Source organism: Schistocerca gregaria, chromosome X (assembly GCF_023897955.1).
Source record: "Schistocerca gregaria isolate iqSchGreg1 chromosome X, iqSchGreg1.2, whole genome shotgun sequence".
NCBI classification, from domain to species: domain Eukaryota; kingdom Metazoa; phylum Arthropoda; class Insecta; order Orthoptera; family Acrididae; genus Schistocerca; species Schistocerca gregaria.
In genome coordinates this window covers 388,402,748-388,423,853 of record NC_064931.1, presented here as the reverse complement: position 1 = coordinate 388,423,853, position 21,106 = coordinate 388,402,748, and the positions used below count along the sequence as shown (strand labels likewise).

The 21,106-nt window shown below is 43.5% G+C and overlaps 1 protein-coding gene across 2 annotated transcripts in view; it reads left to right on the top strand.

Annotated features, from left to right (window-relative positions):
- Positions 1–21,106, top strand: part of LOC126298774 (1-acyl-sn-glycerol-3-phosphate acyltransferase alpha-like) — a 588,589-nt gene that overhangs the window by 203,541 nt on the left and 363,942 nt on the right. The window lies entirely within an intron of this gene.

The following is a 21,106-nucleotide window of genomic DNA, read 5'->3' as shown; positions in this document are numbered from 1 at the left end:
GCCGTCTAGGGTCCAAACGATATAATCACGAGCCAAGAGAGGCGCTACAGGCGATGTCGTGCTGTTAGCAAATGTACGCGCGTTGGTTGTCTGCTGCCATGGTCCATTAACGCCAAATTTGGCAGCTCTGTCCCAAAGGATACACTCGTCGTACGTCCCATATTGATTTCTGCCGTTATTTCACGCAGTGCTGCGTGTCTGTTAGCAGTGACAACTCTATGCAAATGAATTTTCCGTGGTGAGAGGTAATGCTGAAGTTTGGTATTCTCAGCACACTGTTGACATTGTGAATCTCGAATAATTGAATTCCCTATCGATTCCGAAATGGAATGCCTCATGCGTATAGCTCTAACCACCGTTCCGCGTTCAAAGTCTGTTAACTCTCGCTACGGTCGCAGGTTCGAATCCTGCCTCGGGCATGGATGTGTGTGATGTCCTTAGGTTAGTTAGGTTTAAGTAGTTCTAAGTTCTAGGGGACTGATGACCTCAGATGTTAAGTCCCATAGTGCTCAGAGCCATTTGAACCATTTTTTTTTTTTTTGTTAACTCCCGTCGTGCGGCCATAATCACGTAGGAAACCTTTTCACGTGAATCACCGGAGTACAAATGACAGCTTCGCCATTACTCTGTCATTTATACCTTCTGTACATCTGCATATCACTATACCATGACTTCTGTCACCTCAGTGCAATTATTAGAATCAAAACATATTTTATGAGAATGCTTTAGTATACTAGTATATTCGTGAATTCATTTGTTTATTTGACTTCTGAATTTCTTAGTGAAACTCTCACGGTGGTCGTATGATCTTGCTATGACGTTACGAAGCTGTAAGCTATCAGACGCTATGGATCTTAAAGACACCTTTTACGTTTCCCAAGCTGTATTGTTAACGAATAACGTTATCTAATTGTGGTTTTCCACACCTTCAAAGTACTTGAGAATCCACGTCTGGCAGCAGGAAGTAAAAAATTTATGGGTTCTGATTTGTATATTAGTCACTTAAGACTATGAAAATTCCCTTAACCATCCTTTTAAAAATCTTAGTGGTTTTACAAACGGGGACTTGACGTAATGAAGTACCAAGTTTATTTAATTCACATAATCTGTCCGTTACAAAATCCGGACAAAATAATTACGTCTAAAACTTTTTTTACGAGTATAAATGGCCCACATCACCGTATTTTTTTAAATTCATTTTTATTTTAAATTTTTGTTTTGGAATTACCTTTGTTGTGTGAGCCTATATGGCCTGATCGTTAATGTGGACCAGGTATCACTAGGCTGCGAATTTCATAAGCAGTGAGTCACAGCAATGGTGAATGTAAAGCGAGAAGGCAGTTCGTGCTGCAAGAGCACAGGAAAAGCTCAACTGCCCCCGTCATGGGGATATCCCGTGCCGACACGAGGGGACTCTGCCGACAGGAAGAAGGGGACGAGTCATGCCCGCACTTCACAATTACGCTGCAATGCCTCACTTATCCTATTTCATTAATTCTATGCAGCGAACTACCGCCGATTACGAACTATTGCTAGTAATTTATTCATTCAAAGGTCATATTGTAAGGGACAGCCAAGTTTAAACGGGACATATGAAATAATGTAAGTAGACTGATTTTTACTTCAAAATTAATCACCATAGTTGCTAATACATTTAATGTTAGCGGTTGCCTACGGAAACACAATTGTGTCGTCCGAAGTAAATCGACGGCCAGGAATGTCTTCTTCAGGAGTCCAAAATTATGGAAATCATTCGAGGAGAGATTGGAACTATGTAGGGGATATAGAACGGGCCTCCCAGAGAAACTTCTACAGCTTAGTTGAAACAGGCACGCCTGCTCAGGGAAGTCATGAGGACCTATTGGTTTCGCTGCAGGGACCCACTGCTTATTGATTTTCTGGGAGACAGTGCTGCAGTTAACGCATAGCGTTAAGTTGAATCGCGCCATCATGCCGAAACACCTAGGAATAAGAAACATCCTATTACACGTTGCCAGCGTTGTATCGAGTGCGCTGCCCAAGCTCCGCTGCGAAGCCCTTAACGTCTTCCGTACAATCCCGATCTTTCTCCATGACATTTTCATACACTACTGGCCATTAAAATTGCTACACCGAGAAAAAATGCATCTGATAAACGGATATTCATTGAACAAATATATTATACTAGAGCTGACAAGTGATTACATTTTCACGCAATTTGGATGCAAAGATCCTAAGAAATCAGTACCCAGAACAACCACCTCTGGCCGTAATAACGGCCTTGATACGCCTGGGCATTGAGTAAAACAGAGCTTGGATGGCGTGTACAGGTACAGCTGCCCATGCAGCTTCAACACGACACCACAGTTGATCAAGGGTAGTGACTGGCGTATTGTGACGAGCCAGTTGCTAGGCCTTCATTGACCAGACGTTTTCAATTGGTGAGAGATCTGGAGAATGTGCTGGCCAGGGCAGCAGTCGAACATTTTCTGTATCCAGAAAGGCCCGTACAGGACCTGCAACATGCGGTCGTGCATTATCCTGCTGAAATGTAGGGTTTCGCAGGAATCGAATGAAGGGTAGAGATACGGATCGTAACGCATCTGAAATGTAAACGTCCACTGTTTAAAGTGCCGTCAACGCGAACAAGAGGTGACCGAGACATGTAATAAATGGCAGCCCATACCATCACGCCGGGTGATACCCCAGTATGGCAATTACGAATACACGCTTCCAATGTGCGTTCACCGCGATGTCGCCAAACACAGATGCGACCATCATGATGCTGTAAACAGAACCTGGATTCATCTGAAAAAATGACGTTTTGCCATTCGTGCACCCAGGTTCGTCGTTGAGTACACCATCGCAGGCCCTCCTGTCTGTTATGCAGCGTCAAGGGTAACCGCAGCTATAGTCTCCGAGCTGGTAGTCCATGCTGCTGCAAATGTCGTCGAACTGTTCGTGCAGATGGTTGTTGTGTATCAAACTTCCCCATCTGTTGGCTCAGGGATCGAGACGAAGCTGCACGACCCGTTACAGCCATGCGGATAAGGTGCCTGTCATCTCGACTGCTAGTGATACGAGGCCGTTGGAATCCAGCACGGCGTTCCGTATTACCCTCCTGAAGCCACCGATTCCATATTCTGCTAACAGTCATTGGATCTCGACCAACGCGACCAGCAATGTCCCGATACGATAAACCGCAATCACGATAGGCTACAATCCGACCTTTATCGAAGTTGGAAACTTGATGTTGCGCATTTATCCTCCTTACACGAGGCATCACAACAACGTTTCACCAGGCAACGCCGGTCAACTGCTGTTTGTGTGTGAGAAACCGTTTGGAAAATTTCCTCATGACAGCACGTTGTAGGTCTCGCCACCGGCACCAACTTTGTGTGAATGCTCTGAAAAACTAATCATTTGCATATCACAGCATCTTCTTCCTGTCAGTTAAATTTCGCACCTGTAGCACGTCATCTTCGTGGTGTAGCAGTTATAATGGCCAGTAGTGCATTTATGGAGCCTTGAAGTTCGAAGTGGTGCATGCTTAGGTACAATCATGGTTCCGCAGGCAACCTCATTCATTTTCCAAGACCGTCTTGTCTCACAGTGAGATAAGGGTATTAACAATTATGGCGATTACTCTTAGAATAATTAACAGTTTAAGTACTTTTTAGGGTCCTGTACCTCCGTCAATAAGAACGGAACACTTACAGGATCACATTGTTGTCCGTCGATCTATCGATCTATCTATCTGTCGGTCTGTCTCTTTGCCCGACTGTTAAAATTGCTTCTTCTCAAGAACGGTTAGATGCATCAAGCTGAAATTTATGTCGCATGCTAACGTCTGCCGTGCCTCTGCGGTATGAAAAATTTAAGCATCTAGCAAGTAACATCTTGAGTGCGAGGTCGCAAAAGTTCAATGATGTTTACGGCACTCGAAACCTCGCGTATTTTCTATCACCCAACCTAGTGGCAATATGGGGCAGGACTGCAGGTATCCAGTGGTGTGCACAGTCTGAGGCTACGGAGCGTAGTTGAACTGCTTAGTCAACAACAGTGCTACAGTGCTAGTGTTGTTGTTACAAAGCAGAGAAATTGCAACGATAAACAAAGCAAACAATGCATTATGTCTACAACAACACTTGCCGAAGTTGACACTTCGTCAAAATGGGACGCTAGGATTTTTGCAGAGTGAAAAACAAGTGGCGGATGAAATATTACCGTTTCTGTAAGATGAGTCAGTGGAATGTGTGGTGTCGTATATGCTCGACTGTACGAGGCGTCCAAAGATGACGATAAGTGCTTAACATGTGTAAGTGATGCTGAAACAGGTATCGAGCCACGTGTTCATCATCTTTGTCGGACAGGGAGCCACAAATGCCGTCTCCAGTGAGACGTGGCAAAGGACAGTTGTTGTCCATAGAGCGGGAATTAAACACGATTACATACATGGAAGATCACCCGCAGAATAGTAAAAAAAATTATGTACAGATTTCGAATAAATCCGCAAGTATATTATGCTGTGCCGCATACGAAAAACTGCGGATACTAAAGGGAAAACAAGGCACACTTGTTACAAAACCTGGTATTTGCACGTTTCAAGGATGCTCGATGCAGTTTACAGGATGTGCATAATATGACCTATTACGTTATGCACATCAAACTGCTCGCGATACACACTGAAGAGCAAAAGGAACTGATACATCTGCCTAATATCGTGTAGAGCCTCCGGGAGCAGGCAGAGGTGCTGCAGCACAACGTGGCATGGACTCGACTAATGTATGAAGTAGTGCTGGAGGAACTGACACCATGAATACTGCAGGGATGTCCATAAATCCCTAAGAATACTAGAGGCTGGAGATCTCTTCTGAACAGCACGTCGCAAGGCATCCCAGACACGTTCAATAATGTTCATGTCTGGCGAGATTGGTGCCCAGCGGAAGTGTTGAAACTCAGAAGAGTGTTCCTGAATCGACTCTGTAGCAATTATGGACGTGTGGCGTGTAGCTTTGTCCTGCTGGAATTGCACAAATCCGTCGGAATGCACAATGGACATGAAGGAATGCAGGTCATCAGACAGAATGCTTACGTACGTGTCACATGTCAGAGTCGTATCTAATCTGTATCAGGGGTCCCATATCACTCCACCTGCACACGCCACACACCACTACAGAGCCTCCACCAGCTTGAACAATCGCCGGCCGGGGTGGCCGGGCGGTTCTAGGCGCTACGGTCGCAGGTTAGAATCCTGTCCCGGGCATGGTTGTGTGTGATGTCCTTAGGTTAGTTAGGTTTAAGTAGTAAGTTCTAGGGGACTGATGACGTCAGAAGTTAAGTCCCATAGTGCTCAGAGCCATTTGAACTTAAACAATCCTCTGCTGACATGCAGGGTCCATAGATTCGTGAGACTGACTCCAAACCCGTCCACGCCCATCCACTCGATACAATTTGAAACGAGACTCGTCCAACGAGGCAACATGTTTCCAACCATCAATAGTCCAATGTCGGTGTTGGCAGGCCAGGAGAGTCGTAAAGCTTTGTGTCATGCAGTCATCAAGGGAATACGAGTGGGCCTTCGGCTCCGAAAGCCCATATCGATGATGTTTCGTTGAATGGTTCACACGCTGACACTTGCTGATGGCCCAGCACTGATATCTGTAGCAATTTGCGGAAGGGTTGCACTTCTGTCACTTTGAACGATTCTCTTCAGTCGTCGTTGGTCCCGTTCTTGCAGGGTCTTTTTCCGGCCTCAGCGATCTCGGAGATTTGATGTTTTACCGGTTTCCTGATATTCACGGTACACTCGTGAAATGGTCGTACGGGAAAATCCCCAGTACATCGCTACCTCGGAGATGCAGTGTCCCATCGCTCGTGTGCCGAGTATAACACACCATTCAAACTCAATTAAATATTGTAACAGCAGTAACTGATCTAGCAACTGCGCCAGAAACTTATTGTCTTCTACAAGCATTGCCGACAGCAGCGCCGTATTGTGCCTGTTTACATATCTCTGTAGTTGAATACACCTGCCTATACCAAAATCTTTGGCGCTCCAGTGTAAATTACAGAACTGGAAGACGTAAGATAGTTAAATCTTAAGCAAAGTGGCAACTTGACAATATACAGCTAGCTACGTAATCGGCCCTAAAATTGTAGACGAGATAAACAAACTTATCCCATTGTCCAGTAATTAATTTGTTTACAACTCTGAACAATCGGTATTTGAAGAGGAAGTGCATATGTAAGCAACCCTTGAAGCCACAGGTACCAAGTGTGTTGTATCTAGGTCAACTAACGTGAGTGCCTTAACGCATTCATATACAGTTATGTCGACTGTTATTCTGAATGAGAAACTGGGTGTAAGGTTATTTATTGTGCTGTGAGAAGTTGGAGGAGCTCTGTCCTCGACGATTCTTTCTGGTGTGCGTGATCTTGCAAGGGCAGTAGGGAATATATTTACGTCACAGCAAGCAAGAGTGAAAAAATGGCCCTAAGATAACTCATACTGTGATATGAGCGTTTCGTTAGGCCAGTAGCTGGTGAAAATAACTTACTTTTGCTTTAATCCTAGTCTGCTTATAAAAATCATGCTCCTGTAGAGCAAACTATCCCTCCTGAAAAGTGTTACATTTCAATTCTATCACCTGGAACCTCTGGACAAATTCAACCTCTGGATGTTTGTTTTTACCGTGGCTATAAAACATATTATCGCACTACCTGCAGTTGTGCCTTGAAGCATAGTCAGTGTCACGATAAGCTCCACGAGAGACTGCTTCACATTCGGCTGCATGCCATCACATTCCATCAGTTCTCATCATCCCGTTACACGAATATGACTGTATATGCATTCTTTAAGAGTGGATACCTAGCTGAACGACCTGCGGTTTGTAATACCTAAGGAGTTCATCTTAGATCTTGGCGGTGCGAACCTTTGTGATCACTGTGGACGCCATTTTTCATTCGCTGATCATGGCGCAAGTTAATGATCTGTTTAGAACATTTCTTGAATGTCGTCGATATCCATTTTGAGAAGTGCAATGCATACGTCGCATAGGAGATTGATCTCTGCGCCTCCCGGACACTTATTTTCTGTTGCCTTCCTGATGCACATGGTGTGTCATTAGTAGCTAATATTTTCCTCCCATAATCATTAACAGAACACTTTCAAGCGAACCTTGCTAGAGACTGAACTTGAGACTTCGCATCCAAGGGGTTCCTTGTAAGACAGAACAGTCAAAAGATACGGCCTTTTATGTCACATATTTTGATACTTCCGCCTTCCTCATCAAAACCTATTGTAGTGTTCTGATCTCGAGGGGAATGCTCAGGGTTCAATTGTTGAATTAAACTATACACCTGTAGACCGACTGTTGCAAAAAAAAAAAAAAAAAAAAAAAAAAAAAAAAAAAAAAAAAAAACCTAACTTCGATTTCAAAAAAATGGTTCAAATGGCTCTGAGCACTATGGGACTTAACATCTGAGGTCATCAGACCCCTAGAACTTAGAACTACTTAAACCTAACTAACCTAAGGACATCACACACATCCATGCCCGAGGCAGGATTCGAACCTGCGACCGTAGCAGTCGCGCGGTTCCTGACTGCGCGCCTAGAACCGCAAGACTGGATCCTATGTGCCGCTAAATGTTGTTCAGACCGTTTGACATAATTTGACTTTATTTCGACGGACGTATCAAAAGCCAGAAACGTCTGTGGAGCCACTTGTAAGGTGTTCAATTTACCTGTGATGGAATCAACTCTACGAACTATCTCTTGCAACGCTGGCGAGTGAGAGCGAATTTCTGAACGCGTGAGCGTTGCCTGAATTTGCTGTAGTTTCCACCAAGGACTGATGAAACTCCTCAGAGGAGGCCATTCCGTTCGAAATTGAAAATCCCATCCTCGTCGCAACTAACTGTAGTATCCTGCGGTCGGCAGAAAAGACACAGTCAATTTGAACACACTTTATTGTAATTAAAGAAAAACGCCTTCTTGGCATACACTGAGTGTTGGAGTGTTGAAAAAAAAAAAACACAACACTTGTTGTGGCAAACCAGATAAGGAAATAAGAAAATCGAAGAAAATACTGACCAAAATCTACACTACAAAATACAACGTGCTACCACAATGCTAAGGCGAGTGAATACAATGCTAGGGCCGGCGTAAGTACTGGCCGGAGCAGTTCCTAGCGGGTGGTAAACACTGTCGGTGTGACAGTTTAGGCGTGCTTATAAAGCCACGTCGGCGGAATGCTACACGAGTCATCTGAGTTCCGATTGGTGGGACACTGTCACATATTGTCTGGCGAAGTAGTTCCCTGTTTATTTGGAAAGTCTGTTATTGTTTCTATCGGCTGGCGATGTTTCTCTCCGCGCTCTTGAAAGGGGTTCGGCAACCCATCTTGCGTGTCCGTTGTGCGGACCCTCTAATAATAAGGGGCTGCCACGACACCTCAGATTCTTCTGTCATCGTTTTAACATAGCCTTCATCTCTCAACGATTTGAGGAGTCGGTAGAAACAGCGTGATTCTGATTCCATGTTAAACAGTAGGTCCCCTTTCCACGTTGGAAAACTGGGGGAGGTTTCGGACACGCAAGTCGCCGATGTGGCATCCGATATAAAGACTTTCAGCAGACCACTGAACTACACTAACTTATTATTATTATTGTCTATATACATATTTCAGTTTGTTCGAAACCCTGAGAGTGCGAGTCCTATTCGCGCTTGTCTGGTTTTTTCCATGTATGTCGTTTTCATTTGACTACCCTTTGTACAATAATATGGATTTTGTCAGCTTAATACAAGGAGAAGCGCGTCGTATATACGGACATATGAAAATACGCGCGTGCTTAACGATGAGGGGACAAGTGGTCGGCCGTGGCCTTGTTGAAGAACCATCCCGACATTTGCCTGAAATAATTTAACAACACCACGGAAAGAATATATCAGGATGTCCGGACAGAGCATGAGCCCGCATCCTCCCGAATCTCAACAAATCCTGAGTCTTAACAAATGCACTACCTCATTCGCTTATACCTAACTTACAACGTTTTTACAATGATGAGCCGACACATTTCGACCACCATCCACCGCGAGGTTGTATGCTGCCTGTTGGCGCTAAGGGCACGTGACGCGGTAAGAGAAGTAAGTGGGCGGAGTAGAGGAGAATGGGGAATCATTCTAGCGACGATAAGTGGCTCAAATGCGGAAATCATCCGACATAAGCGACTTTGGCAAATGCCAGATTGTTGTGGGCCAGTGTCTGGGAGCGAACGTCTCGGAAACCGCGAAGCTGGTCGGCTGTTCGCTCGCTACTGTCGTGAGCATCTATGGGAAGTGGTTGAAGAATGCTGAAACCACGAGTAGGCGACAAGACGTTGGGCGTCCGTACCTGATCACAGAACATAGGGATCGGAGGCTTGGCCACTCTCTAAAGCAGAATAGGTGGCGATCTGTGGCAGATGTGACGACAGAGTACAGTGCTGACGCAAGCACAAGTGTTCTGGAGCACACCGTTCAGCCCACAGAGGTGAACATGGTGTTCCACAGCAAAGAACCCCTACGTGTTCTCATGTTGACCGATCAGCGTCGTCAATTATGATTAAAATGGGCTCGGGACCATCGAGATTGGACCTCGGATCAATGGAATCTTGTCGCCTCGTCGGATGAATCCCGTTTAGTGTAAATCTAGGTCAGTGGTCGGGTCCACATACGCTGTCTTCTAAGCGAACGGCTTCTCCAGACATGCAGCGCGCCACGGACGCAGGCCGGAAGGAGCAGTATATGTCATGAGTAGGGCCCGGATTTTAATGACAAGTCATATTTTTTTCTGAACTATAGGGTGAATTTTAGAACAATTTATACACAAATCTAGGCATTTTAGTGTCGAAAAATGTATTTTTAATTGTGCATATAAGGTCATATTTCAACAAGTTTTAGTAATAGATCATATTGTGGCTAACTTTTACTATAATAGGTCATATTTCCGTCACTTTTGCCAAAAATACATATCTTATGGGACACACGAATAAGAAAATGAATACGTTGCTCACAAGACAATATTTTACGTGCTATTATGAAAGTTAAACAGATAAATTAGTACACAGCTTTATTTCTCAGGACTGTGTCAGAAAATCGGTGTACCACAACAATCGTGTCGCTAACATAAAACATTGTTGCGCACAGTCGACAATACGCTCTCAGAGCCAACAAAGGCGGCTTCTGCAGTAATAATCATCGCAGTCGCACAGGTGTTTCCAGAAACCAGTTTGAATACAGCCTTCACCTTCTTCAACATGCCTAAGGCAAGGTGCTCCGACAGCGTGAAGTTGCGAGGATATGTTTGAGAATTTGGAGAGAAGTTCTTCTTTAGTACTGATGGGAAAATATTATTTTGTAAACTGTGTGAAGTTAAAGTTAGTGCAGAAAAGCGCTTTAATGTGAAACAACACTGTAATACCGCTAAACACAGCAGCTGTGTGAAACGAAGTGCTGAAAATAACAACAGGAAAACGCTGTTATTTGAACAGACAGGTCAATCGTCAACCGTGCAATCATTCTGCAAGGATTTTTGTGAGATGATGGTGTCCTGCAACATCCCATTGGAAAAGCTGAAGAATCCACGCTTCAGAGGGTTCTTGGAGAAGTACACAACACATCCAGTTCCAGATGAATATACACTGAGAAAGAACTATTTACCCGTATTTACCCGTATTTACCCGTATTTACCCGTATGCTACAATGATGTGCTCAACAAAATACGAATTACTATTGCTGAGCAAAAGACCTGGCTGTCGATAGATGAAACTACAGATATTAGTGGGCGATATATTGCAAATGTTGTTGTTGGTGGTCTAAAAGTTGATGACCCTGGAGATGTGTTCATACCAACGTGTGAAGCTCTCGATAGAGTAAACAATTCGACGATTGCTATTTGTTTGACAAATCTCTGAAGCTACTGTGGCTGAATGGTGTGAAAAGAGACAACGTTTTGCTGCTTGTAACAGATTCTCTACCCCAGTATGGTGTACACCACTTGCCTCGCACATGCGTTGCACAGAGTTGCCGAAGAGGTGCGATCACATTACCCTGATGTGGACAAATTAATTTCCTGTGGCAAGAAAATCAATGCGAAGGCTCCGCTACGGGTACAGAAATTCAAGGAACAAGCACCTTCAGAGCCCCTCCCACCTAAACCTGTTCTTGGCTTGATGCTGCTGAGCATTACTGCATCAACTACACCCAAATAAAGACAATCTTCTGTGAGATTGATAGCGATGAATGAAGTGCTATCAAAATTGTGAAAGAAGTTTTTACATACTTGAGATACATTGTCTCGAAACTTGACATACATCAACGCCAATTTTTCAATGATATCAAAAGCCATCAAACGACTGGAAGCTGTTGGCACTCAGCTATGTGAGGCCCTGAGTATTGTGCAACGTGTGCAGAGTGAGTCGGGTCGAGCTCGTGGTCACGTGACGGACAAAGTGAAAACTAAATTACAAAGTGTTCTCCAACGGAATAGTGGACATTCTACACTGTGCAAAATTAGTGACACTCTTTCAGGGAATGCCGCAACATTTAGAGATACTGAAACAAAGCTGTACTCAAGTGACCTGGCTGTCTTCAAATACGTTCCAGTGACATCTTGTGAAGTGGAGAGGAGCTTTTCCAGGTACAAAACTATCCTCAGCGACAACCGTAGATCTTTGACAATGGAAAACCTGAAAATGCACCTTGTGATCCAGTGCAATTTTGCATATACTGAAGGTTGACATACGGTAATAATTAATGTGAAACGATTTAAATACTATGTAGAAATAAAAACATTGTTTTACTGTTTCGATAGATGATCTTTTCACTGTACTTTGTGTTTAGAAAATAAAACATTCATACATTCAAAAAATAGGTGCAAATTAGACACAAACCCCACAGAAAGAAAGAACTATACTTACAATATTTTGAGAAGTGACTTTTGTATTACTTTATGGTGAATAAAAAATTAAATAAACAAACAAGAATGCTTTAAATAAACTTCTATTAAGTCATATTTTATTTTTAAGGCCATATTTATGTAAGTTTTAGGTCATAAATGCTAGCATATTTCACTGTTTTTGAGGTAATTAAAATCGGGGCCCTAGTCATGAGGGTCATTCCCCTGAACTTCCATGGGATCTGCGTTAGATTGGAAGACACCATGAAAGCTGTGGACTACCTGAACATTATTATGGGCCACTTGTAACCCATTATGCTTGATGTCTTCCTCAACAGATATGGCATCTTGCAACAGGATAACTGACCGTATCACAAGGCCAGAATCGTACTGCAGTAGTTTGACAAGCATGACAGTGAACTCACGTTGATGTCTTGGTCATCAAATTCGACTTATCCGAATCCGATGAAACCCAACTGGAACGCTATCGGGTGCCAGCTCCGCGCCCACAAACTATAGGCCCGTAAATTATGGGAAATGTATGACCTGTACGTAGGTATCTTTTGCCACTAACCTCCGGAAACGTATCAAGTACTTGTCAAATCCATGCCACGCAGAATCACTGCTGAATTTCGCTCCAGAAGTGAACCATCACGCTTTTAAGTAGGTGGTCATTATGTTTTGGCTCATCAGTGTATATTTCAAGGAAATATTTCCGACAGTGGCCGCATTGGGTGAATGAAATTAATCAGGGATGCAAGATGAAAATTTGTGCGAGAACGGGACACGACAACGAATGCTCCACTTTTCTAGAACGGTTCCTTAAGCACCTCAGCCATCCGGACACGCTTCTTCGGCCGACCCAAATGCTCAGCTCGTCATACGCCATTACGGCATCCCTGTCCATGTAGAGACAACACAGGCGTATATACGTAACAGCTCTTGTATTTGTGCGTACTCGGAACAACTTAATAATATGAAAAGAAATTATGCACTGTTCACTTCATCTGTCAATACTACTGTGGCATAAGTGTGCAGCAATTCAGCTCCTACACTGGCTTCCAAACTGCCACTAATTAATCCGTGCGCTGCGAAGCGCGACAACAATATCTTAGATTCCAGAGCTTGTGTACGCGCTCTGTAGCCAACCTTTAGATCCTAGGAGAGTACTGCCATCTCTCACGCGGTCACCTAAGCTATGCAGTTAACTTTTTTTCCTGAGAATTCTGGCACTACCGAGTGTGGTGGCGCAGTGATTCAGACACTATCTCCGTCCTGTCATCCAGATTTAGGATCGAAGTGGTATTTCAAAATTGGTTAAGGCAGTTGGCGGTATGCTGCCTCTGAAAGGTTAGGAGTAGGGCACTTCAAACCAACCGGTTTGGATAACAGTCTGTGGACGCGGGCAGTCTGCTCCAAAAAGTACTCACTCCTGGCGACTGTAGAGTACAGTCGACGGGAGATTGGCAAACGTAAGTACAGCTGAGGCACACATACCTATTTCATGAGTGATGTGCTAGTTATCACGCACCTGGCTTTGTGTAACAGCAGTGGGCATGTCGCCAGCGAAAAGGGATGCCACTCATAATTACAGTCTCGTGATAATCCAAAGTGGTTGAATTATGGAGAATCTGGCGGATGATCGGTGGCTCTCTTCACAACACGACAGTACTGCTATGCTACATTATGAACGATGACACTATTTGCGTAAATAAAATACGTAATGTGAATTTAAATACACTAAAGTGTCAATGAAACTAGTATAGGCATGCGTATTCAAATACAGAGCCGGCCGCGGTGGTCTCGCGGTTCTAGGCGCTCAGTCCGGAACCTCGCGACAGCTGCGGTCGCAGGTTCGAATCCTGCCTCGGGCATGGATGTGTGTGATGTCCATGGGTTAATTAGGTTTAAGTAGTTCTAAGTTCTAGGGGACTGATGACCACAGATGTTAAGTTCCATAGTGCTCAGAGCTATTTTTCAAATACAGAGATATGTAAACAGCCAGAATACGGCGCTGCGGTCGGCAGTGCCTACATAAGACAACAAGTGCCTGGCGCAGTTGCCAGATGGGTTATTGTTGCTGCAATGGCAGGTTATCAAAATTTAAGTGAGTTTGAACGTGGTGTTATAGTTAGCACACGAGCGATGGAACGCAGCATCTCCGAGGTAGCGATCAATTAGAGATTTTCCCTAACGACCATTTCTCAAGTGTACATGAATATCAGGAAACCGATAAAACATCAAATCTCTGACATCGCTGTGGCCGGAAAAAGATCCTGCAAGAACGGGACCAATACGACTGAAGAGAATCGTTCAACGTGTCAGAATAGCAACCCTTCCGAAATGGCTACAGGTTTCAATGCTGGGCCATCAACAGCTGTCAGCGTGCGAACCATTCAACGAAACATCATTGACACGGAGTTTATGAGCCGAAGGCCCACTCGTATTCTCTTGATGACTGCACGACACAAAGCTTTACGCCTCGCCTGGGCCCATCAACATCGACATTGGACTGTTAATGGCTGGAAACATATTACCTGGTCGGACGAGTCTCGTTTCAAATTGTATCGTGCTGATGCACGTGTACTGGTATGGTGTCTACTTCATGCGTGTCAGCAGTGGACTGTTCAAGATGGTGGACGCTCTGTAATGGTGTGGTGCTTGTGCAGTTAGAGTGTAATGGGACCCCTGATACATGTAGATACTACTCTGACAGGTGGCGCGTTCGTAAGCATCCTGTCTGATCACCTGAATCTATTCATGTCCATTGTGCATTCCGACGGACTTGGGCAATTCCAGTAGGACAATGCGACACCCCACACATCCCGAATTGTTACAGAATGGCTCCAGGAACACTCTTCCGTGTTTTTCTGCTGGCCAGAAAACTCCCCAGACATGAACATTATTGAGTATATGTGGGATGCCTTGCAATGTTCTGTTCAGAAGAGATCTCCACCCATCGTACTCTCAGGGATTTATTGACATCCCTGCAGGGTACATGGTTTCAATTCCCTCCAACACTACTTCAGACATCAGTCGAATCCATGTGACGTATTGTTGCGACACTTCTGTGTACTCGCGGGGGGCCTACACGATGTTAGGCAGGTGTACCTGTTTCTTTGGCTCTTCAGAGTATAATAAACGCTAATCGTATGCTCTTCAATCTGAAAGATTTGTTGATGTCACTAATGCTACAAAAGAATAATATTCAGCTATGTGTGACACTAGTACGGCCGGTACTTTTATGTCGTTGTGAAACCTGGGCGACATCGATATATATACCTAGGAGAGGAAGGTACTTCGAAAGATGAATGAGCCCTTTTGCCGTACCATGGAAGGTAGTTGGGAACAAAAGGAGACCTGTACCAGTGGTTTTGAAAGCCACACATTGGTCCAATGTTGGGGCAGAAGAGGCTGCAGTGGTTTGTCTACATCTTCGAGCTGATGGTCCCTCCCTAATCGAGACCTCCTTTATGAAACTGCTGAAAAACGACCCAGAGGACGTCCAGTGACGCGATGGAAGGATCGAGTACTAACTGGAGCCGACTGCGGTGGAAGATAAAGCTAGACAGTGGCAGCCATGAACTACCAGCTGCAGTAGATATCTTCTCCTCTGTGACTGACTAACTTAGCTTTATTTGTTGTGATACGTTTTTAGGAGGTGGTGCCCCACAGCTGTTACATATTTGAAGAATGTCATATTACCACCTTGAACTACTGGTAAAATACTTCATTTATACAACCAATTTCAGTCGTTTGGCCATCATCAGGTTCCTACATAACGAATAAAATCTTATGTAAGCAACATTACAGACTTAAACTGCTACGAATTTGTTAACTGATGTGAATGTTAACAACAAGACGTGACATTCCATTACGTGTGTGTTGTTGTTAACATTCACATCAGTTAACAAATTCGTGATAGTTTGAGCCTGTATTGTTACTTACATAATATTTTATTTCGTTTATAGGACCCTGATGTTGGTCCAACTACATAAAGTGGTTGCGTAAATGAATATTTTCCAGCAGCTCAAGGCGGTAACATGTCATTTATCAACTCTTTTATTGCACTTATTTTTATTTATAGTGTGCAGATTTTTTTTATTTTCCTTCTGTAGTGTGGTTTTTCCTTTTGTTCCCTGCTGTAGGCCTTCAAGGCCCGCTAACGCAATAAACGATAGTGATGATGATAATGAGTGTACGTCCTTGTTAGCACGGCGATTCGGGAAAACCGCGATATGATGGTGTTCGAATTTTTTTTCGCTCGCTGCAGGGCGCTGTAAAGCGAGAAGGCAGAAACAGCTGCGTCAGCTGGCAGAAAACGCCAGGTAGCTAGTAGCGGATTGCTTGTCTCTGGCGCGGCTCGCTGTATCTGCCACCGGAAAAGTTTGCAGCCGCTGTTACTTCTGGCTCAGACAGAGACTCAAATATACATAACCAACGTACAGAAGTGTTTATACAGGAAATTTCTTTGTTAACAATTTACTGTAAATAAGCGTACACACTTGCGACCCAAACGGCTCGGGAGCACGATGCTCACGAGTTTGTACGCTGCCTCATCGTGAGCCACCTGCTTACTGTTTATTTTCCTGGGGAGCACAAATGGCTCATGATTCCGCCGACTGCTGAACTAACTACTGTAGTATTCGCGATTTTCAGTTTGCCTCTCATCCACTAAGACACCGAACCATACAAATTTGGCATACTTCATTGAACAATTTCCACTAATTCTACAAGAAAATTTATGAAAAAGATATGTTCAGATTCATGGCTGTTTTGACAGAAAACTTCACTGATGAGATTAGGAAACTCATGGTGACAAACCAAGGGCTTGTTTCATGTTTTTCGGGTTCATAAACATTTTATTTTTATCTGATATTACTTTTATGTTGTAGTTTATGTAGTGACACGTTCCAAGACCTTGGAGATTTGCTCCTCAATTTGGTCCTACGGAATTTCACGTGTAAATAAAAAAAATAAAAAGACCACCGATTGTCACCTGTATTGTTCACTTCATATATTGACAATATAGTTTCAGCTTGGAAAGCGAAAGTACCTGCTGGAATTTAGCTAAGTCAGTAGAAGACAATCAATACCCTCTTACTGGTCCATGGCGAGGGAAGTTTAGTAGCCTCAGAATATGAAGTACATAAATCCGTTAACCTCCTCTCTGAGAGATAAAACGACAAAATCTCAACAACAACCAAGATAACTGCATTTCGAGGGATACTCACTATTCGTTCAAAAACGGATATCGATGTTGTGATGTGAGAATAACTGGGTTTCGTGCAGCCCCGGATCTACGATATTTCCAAATCGGGAAAAACACTTGGTAGTGGCGCCAGCACCAGCCCCCCCCCCCCCCCCATCCCTCCAACTCAAGCATTAAAAAAAATCGATTTTTCAAAAGTATGTTCATTTTGTAGAGCACATCTTCCTGAAGAGTCTGATATAAAAACTTTTGTTCGAGGAAATGTAAGACATGTTAGTTGGTCTTAAGTGTGCCAAAGTGCAGTGCCATGCCTCTTCACACCGCATTCTTCTGTCGCACGTCACCGTATTTCGCTGTATGGAATTCAGACGTTTAATGGACGCCACCAAACCTATATTCAGGTCAGTGGGATTTAAAATGTCCTGTGGTGCCTCTCCTACTTCCATTCGACCGGTTCGACGTCCTTCCTCCCGCCCCCCCCCCCCCCTCCTTAAAAAACGCAATTAATACTGGGTGGGATTACTTGTGAGCGGGAGAATAAGAATTCTTCAGGAAATTTGCACTCCTTATGGCCTATTAGCTAACAACTTTATCTTTTGTGTGACGTAAAATTAAATATAGGAAACGCAAAACCAATACAGAAAAGAGATAAGCAAAACAGTACACATTTCTTTAGTACTTACGTCGCAGCATTTTTTTCTCTCTAATCTTGCTGCAGCCTTTCATGGTGTTCTTTCCTTTCTGCGAAAGAATTTATTACCTCATAAAAGTTCGTCAAACATTTTGCGCTATGAAAAATTAAAATGTCGTTTTCTAATCCCTAGTAAGCTGTTAGTACGAATAATACTGAAGATTGGTGTGGTTTTACGATTTTATTACGTCTGTTTTGTCACTGCTAGATAAAACGATATAGGCCTTTCTTATGTTGCAGCAGCTGTAACACACACGTAATAAGCGAGGCTGTTTTGGCACATACAGTCATTTTTATCTACGCCATTTACATATCAAATACCTATTAGGCCCACTTGTTCAAGTAAAAAGTTTTATGTTAGGAAATAGTTTCTCATTTCATTCATAAGCTCCAGTTTATCAAGCATGCGATCGAAAAGTAGCAGCAGTGCGAAATTTTTCTATAAAATTGGAATCGCCATATTCTTCAATATAATTTGTGTGACGTCCTCGTTTCTTCTCCTTCCGCTTTCTAACAAACAATATTGTCATCACTAATTCTGTAACTATTCCTGCCATTGTCAAAAATTATCCCCCGGTTTACTTCCAGAATCACGGGTTGAGTTGTCACGCGTTTATTCTCCGGTTATGCGTTATCTCGTGTTCATTCAACGCGTTTTCCGCCCTATTCCGAGAATAGAACTTAAGCGGAGGCTAACCGGGGCCAGTGCGACTGGCCCGTAGTAGTGTAACGATCTGGCAAAAGTTTTCTGTCAAAATTCCATTTTATTCGATACACAGAGGAGAACATAATGTGTAATCTTCCTTGCCTGTTATTCCTGTTAGTCGTTTATTTCCAATCTGGTAGTCTGAATCTATGTATTTCGCTAGTAATTGTAACTACGCTTATCATTCGCACACCCAGTCAACCACATAAACAAACAGCGATTGGTATTCACCCGTTCGGTTTTGTACAGCTCAGCTCGTACAGCCCTGTCCCTTTTGTCTGCGGGAAGGATTTTTTATTTCTTGATGTGACCGGCTTTCCCCTGGCAGAGACATCACCTACACTATGCACATATTCAAAAATCAGCCAATGATTCGTTCAGAAATCAACTTAGAATGTATTCAGAAATGTTCAAAAACCAACAGGGACGCGTTTCACGGTTCAAAATCGTATGAAGAATCGATAGACTAACGTGCGCTGGATACCAGGCGCTTTGTCAGACAAGGTTTCTTTCCTTCAAGAATATGAATTTGGCTCACCCTGCAATTTCCGCCTGGGGCAAATACTCCGAATAATCCTCAGCCCTCCCCCCCCCCTCCCTTCCCGCGCCGGCCGTGGTGGTCGAGCGGTTCTAGGCGCTTCAGTCTGGAACCTAGCGATCGCTACGGTCCCAGGTTCGAATCCTGCCTCTGGCACGGATGTGTGTGTATCCTTAAGTTAGTTAGGTTTAAGTAGTTCTGATGAGTTCTAGGGGACTGATGACCTCAGAAGTTAAGACCAGCAGTGCTAGGAACCTCCCCCCCCCCCCCCCCCCCCGCCACCCCTACATCCGGACGGGCCTGGTTTAATGTCTTGTACAACAGACACTGAAAATAAAGTTGCGAACTTCTCTAAAATGTGTGGCACAATACCTAGGACTTAGGGAACACCTAGCAGAAGAAAAATTCAAAATTCTGCAAAATAATGAGTGACTCATATCTCTTGTGTGGGTACTAGAACTGCGTGTTACAGTGCAAAGCCTTTGGAATCGTAGAAATAAATAACAGTCCTCACAGGTTTTTAGGAGAATCATGTTTTGCAAGAAACACAGGATTAGTGCACCTCTGAAACGATGCAAAACAATCAACAGTAAAAGACCCGAAGAAAAGTGTGTTAACAGGGTTGCTGCATTCAATCGACAACTTGTTCGGAAATATTTTCAAAACCCAGAGGAAATATTTTCTACGTGTGCCTTCACACTAATGCCCGCATCCAGTGACGCTTATCGGTTGAAGATAACACGGTGGTCGGTCGGGTCCTTGATTAGTATGGGACTGACAAAAATTGAGGAGACAGGTCACACTTCAAAAGAAAAACTAGCACTACCTGTTCTGTAAATAAAAATCGCGTTTTCTTGCTGTACTGTATGTTATTTCTTCCAGACGCGGTTCGCCTTAAGGCATCTTCAGTGCGATCTAGAATGATACAGTTTCGTTTCTATATGCGTTATTTATAGATTATAAAACTGTTCACTATTAGTCTTTTATGTAAATGAGTGATTACTTACAGTTCTTCGTGTTTTTGGTTGTCATATGCGTTACCTCTCAACTGCTCGCGTGCTGGAGGTAGCACTATAACTTCATTTGTGAAACATAAGCACATTTACAAGTTCCGAACTTTGATTGCGAAGAAGAAAGTCCGGAAAATAAAAACGCGCTTATGTTTCTTATATGAAGTTATAGTGCCACCTCCAGCATGGGACCAGATGAGAGGAACGCAGATGCAAACTAAACGCGTGAAGAACTGTAAGTAATCACTTATTTACATAAAAAACGAGACGTGTACTGTTTTATAATCGACAAATAACACATATCGAAACAAAACTGTATTATTCTAGGTGGTTATGCAGATGACTTAAAGTAAAAAAAAAAAGGCGAAACGCGTCTGGGAAAATAAAATACAGTACAGTAAGAAAAGGCGGTCCAAACAGATATTTCTGTGCTTGTCGCAGAGGATTTTCACGCAAACAAACTTGTTAAAAATAGCAAGTTCAGCAGAAGAAACGGATGTATCCAGAGTTTATAGGTTCACAGTATTTAGTCGAAGGTAGTCTTCACTAACATTACGCACTCTTATAGAAAATTCAGCTGAAGTTCCGGGAACCACACAACTCAATGCAAAGTTATTTGGCCTGTACAGAGAGCGTTGCTGTGCTGGATGGAGAATGTTGGAGGAAACTGGCTTAAGTCAGACAGAGAGTACTGCACCAGAAAACAACGATTCATATAACAAAGAGGAGGTCACGGTGGAATTTTACCACAAGGCTGCTGTCGACAGTTCGAGCCTGTAGTGTAAAATGTACGCGCTGACCATGTAAACAAGAGCGGAGTGCGTACTCGAGCGACATTACTGTGTTCTGTTCAAGTTATACTGTTACTAACTGCAACGCGGCATCTAATTATAGCAAAACCCGCCTGCGAGATAGACGAAGCTGCATCTTTTGCCCTAACCGACGGAAAAGCGTTCTTCAATATTCTTACGCCTTAACGTGCAAGAAGAAGGAACCATTTAAAATTTGAAGAGTTTTTAAAAATTGCCGCC